Source organism: Anoplophora glabripennis, unplaced genomic scaffold (genome assembly GCF_000390285.2).
Source record: "Anoplophora glabripennis isolate ALB-LARVAE unplaced genomic scaffold, Agla_2.0 scaffold761, whole genome shotgun sequence".
In the NCBI taxonomy this organism is placed as follows: Eukaryota; Metazoa; Arthropoda; class Insecta; order Coleoptera; family Cerambycidae; genus Anoplophora; species Anoplophora glabripennis.
Window position 1 is genome coordinate 83,904 of NW_019416864.1, and position 4,812 is coordinate 88,715.

A 4,812-nucleotide genomic window follows, 5' to 3' on the forward strand; every position below is an offset into this window, starting at 1 on the left:
AATTACACAGGCCGATAAAATTTGGCCGACCCTCCAACTCAGAAACCAGAATGTGCTTTTCCGAAGGATTTTGGTGCGCTAATTCGAATTCGAGGTCCAAAATTATCAATTGGCTCTGGTTTTCGAGATATCCTAAACTAAAACTGTCAAAATCGCGGTTTTTTGACATGTTTGAAGTCTGCTATTTCTAGGTTAGAATATCTCGAAAATCAGAGCCAATTGGGAAATTTGGATCTCGGATTCGAATTCAGCGCACCGAAATCCTTTAAGAAAAAATATATTCGTGCTGTTGGGTTAAAATCACGTCGTCCTGTTTTATTTAAAATTATAGTACGTCTATATAAAGAATTGTTGCTCATAATAGAGGCACTTATACCCAATGCTTCATATTCTATGTCGACTAGTATATAAATTGTCTAATTTTAATTTAATGCTTTTGTATTTATCAGAAAATTGAATTTATCAGAGAATTTTGATATCCCCATATTAAGAACGTAGTGTCTACATAGATAATAGGACAACTTGCACATGTTTCTAATCAAATAATATTAGAAACAGTCACACATTATTAATAGCTGCCCACTTGGTATGTTCCGAAATTTATAACATTAAAATGTTTTGACACTGATGTGGGATCGTACTCGTATTATCACCCACGTTAGCAGCAGCATCTTGGAGCAACTTTTACTCGACTTACATTTAGATAGATGTGGTCCCTAAGCTGATTATTAAATTTGAGAGCAGAGCACGTTCCTCGTTCTTGCACTTTACTGTTAAGACACTTGCACTGCTAATCGCTGAAAATGTAACGGAATCGTTCGCTAAACAATGTGACAAGATCCACTTGAACTTAATTATAGGTAATGAGTTGAGTGTCGCTGTCGCCGGGTAAATAAAATTAAACAATTTTAGTTTTGTATTGGATTTTTTAATTTAAAATAGACATGTAACAAAATACTTTGTTCCAAAAAATGCACACAAATTTTATATCATTTTAACATTAACCTTTAGGGCAAAAAGAAATAGTAATTTGGTAAATAACGTATGGCTTACTAACAATAGGGCACCTCACATCTTGCAAAATATAAAAGAATCACATCAGTCTATAGACCAAATTTCACCAATCTAAAATGCAGAATAATTTCTGTTTCAGTTTCAAACTACCATAATTTGCAGAATGAGGAAAATCCTAAATATATGTGATTTATTCTGAAATAATAATAATAATATGCCCATATTTTTTGTGTAAAACGAAACAAAACAACATTGTTTCAAAAATTCAGTAATATAAATGGCGGCGAGATCTAGCAGAGCTACTCATTCTAACCGCCCCACAGTGGTCGGAATTTGTGTTAATACTTCAGAATATTTTAGAGAAGGAGTCACTGCGTAGTTCTTTAAAGTGACAGAGAGCTGGACCATGTGTATAGACCACAGCAACTATAGGAAGTATACTGCGACACATTAGCATATTTCACTTGCCACTGACCCCTCGAAAAGCGGTGAATTGAAAATACGTGCAAATTTTTACTAGAGTACGAATCGTGTGTGCAATAGAGAGGGTATCCCTGGAGTTAAGTAGAATACATTTGCTCATTTAGAACCTCATTTTTCGAAAGTTGCATGTTTTTATTGCTTTAACAAAAACGTCTTGCAATTTCCATCGATTTCAAATCACATCAATCGTAAATTATCGAAATAGTTGTGATCCCAAGAGATCCTGCACTATTAAAAGTTGGAAAATGCGGACAGGAGTATCAATTTCATATATCAAAAGAGAAAACCATCGGATTTTTTCGGATGGGGGTTCTGAGTCATTTTTTGTGCCTCCGTGTACGGCCGATTTACTATTTTAAGAGGCCTTAGTTATACAATAGCTAGCGTTTTAGTGTCTCTTCGCGTTCCAAACGAGCGTTTCTAATTCAAATTGTTTTTTTTATGAACATGCACCTTTTACGTGTGCCATTTATCATATTCTTACAAGCTTTTATTTAACTTTTGTTTATATGGGTCACATTTTGCAACTGAATTTTAAAACAGTTTCCCCAACCGATTGAGCTGAAATTTTGCATACACGTTTAGTTTGGATGACATTGCATGGTTAGTTAAGTGACGTCATTCTAAATCCAATATGGCGGACTCCCAAAGATGGCGGACCAGTTATTTTTTATGCACCCCCATGATATGAGTATCAAATGAAAGGGTTTGCTGAGAAGAATACGAAAATAAAATGAAGAAAATTATAGATGAACTTATTATCTATGATCTTTCAATTAATAATTTATCATTTTCGTAAAATTACGTGAATGAAAAAATAAATTTTTCGATTTTTGAAAGGAAAATTCCAAGAGAATTTAGAAACGCAAATCATCATTTTAGACCAACCCTTTTTAAAAAGGTGCAAGATAGATGAAAATGAGAAAAGCTTTTCAGCCGAAGCTATGTAGATAATATTTCCATGCTCTGACGGTTATGTGACAGGTGATGACGATGCGAATGACTCATGTGTATTAGAATTAGCTAAATAATTAGAATAAGCTTTATAACAAGAATAAGCTTCAATAGTATATAGAAATTATTTCGTTCGAAATGACGAATTCATTCCAAATACATGCCTTATATCGCAGATATTTACCTTTCGTACTTTATTAATAATAATTAATTACCTCAAGAACCTCAAACTCCGACTTTACATACGTTTTACGCGACCTCAATACCAGAGGCACACGAAATTTCAATTAGATTTAATAAATTAACGAGATATATCGGCCATTTTGTATCAGCCATCTTGAATTTGAGATTTTTGACTGCAAATTCGGCTTTAGCGACCTGAAAAACATAAAGTCCCCACTTTTGGTGATGATGCAGGCCTTTTTGGACTTTTGTCCAGCTTTTTCGGATTTCCGACCACTGTGCGCCCGCCCGTTTAACAAAAATAATTACATAGTATACACAAAAGTACATTATCAACTTAAAAGAATAATGCAAATAATAATAAATGTCACAATCTAAGAAAAATATTATACAACTATTATATTCTCAGATCAATAATACGTTTCTTTATTGCTGTTTTAAAACTGGTCACAGTGGAGCAGGACGTAATATTTACAGGCAGAGAATTATACACTTTCACAGCATTATAGCTGAAAGAACGTTGAAACATAGCAGAATAGTGCCTGGGCACAACAAATTTATTACAGTGTCGAGCAATTCTGTGATGTTGTTACCAAATGGACCTCTCTTCCAATTTTAACCACTTAGATAAAACAGAAAGTGGCGTCACACGATCAAACTTAGTATAATACCAAAATTTTAGACAAGAATTTTGTAATTTCTTTTTTTATCTTTCATTGTGAGTGCTGTACAAGCAAAATATGCCTTTTGGAATATTAAAAAGTTCAAAATATTAATATAAATCATGAAAATTAAACGAGTACCTTATTATCCTTATTTTTTTTTTGGTTAATTCAACTATTTTATAACGTTCTTTAAGTAACGCGATGTTTGCAGCGATAACATTTAACAGACTATTCTCGTTGGAGTTAATAATCATGTTAATGTTGTGCTTGTTGTGTAATTAAATTGAAGTTACTATTGCGAACACTTCTTTTAACGCTCTAGGCTCCCAATCTGAATGAGCCTTTAGACGTAGTGAGTGTACATCAAGTTAAAAGTCCCCGACTATTTGTTCTAGACAGACAATATCATGAAACATTTGAATTTAAGTTTCAAAGATAAATAATGGGAGCATCTTTTTGTTAAAACAATTATACAGGGTGTTTCTTAATAACGTGCTAATATTTAAGGAGGTTATTCTTGAGTCCATTTTAAGAAAAAAACTTCATATGAACATATGTCCTAAAAGTCTTAACTTTTGAACTACAGGGTGCTAAAGTTTTATGAAAAAACATTTTTTTTATGATAACTTTGGTATTACCCTAGATATTTTTTCAAATTTAGTACACGCCTTCTATTCATTGAGATGCATTTTCTGATGTACATAAATCTTTTTTTTCTCGTAAATGGTTCAATAAGATGCAAATAAATGAATTTTATTTTTTTATGCGAAAATTGTACGTCAAACGAAAAAATTCAAGACACCAAATTTGCTCAGAAAGAAATGAGGATTTCAAAAATGACTTATACTTTAAGAAAAAGCAGTAGCGTAACATATTTTCCTTCAAAAATATTCAATACAAAACCTGTACAGACGCCACTGGCAAAAATAATAAAATTGTTTGTACATCACAAAATGCATCTCGATGAATAGAATGCGTGTACCAAATTTGAAAAAAATATATAGGGTAATACCACAGTTATCATGTTTTTTTTTCAAAAATGTTTTTTCGTAAAACTTTAACACCCTGTAGTTCAAAAGTTAAGACCTTTAGGACATATGTTCATATGAAGTTTTTTCTTAAAATGGACCCAAGAATAACCTCCTTAAATATTAGCACGTTATTAACAAACACCCTGTATTGCTTATTGACAAATTATAAATGAAAAATGCTAAAACACAAAAAATATTTTGTTATAAATTTAATCACATAATTTTAATTAATTTAAGTATTAATTCGTTTCATAAAACTTTTGTGTATTATAAAAGAGATGTAACGATAGCTGAAGACAGAGCTGCCTATCATGTCATGTTACTGGTATGGAAAGAATTGACACACGTACACCCAAAAAAAGAAATTCTTGAATCAAGAACGGTATATTTCTTTTTTGCATGTATGTATTTTATGTATTACGGAAAATAGGTCATTAATTTCAATTTTGAGTAATTGCTGCCAAACTTTTTGACATTTTTTT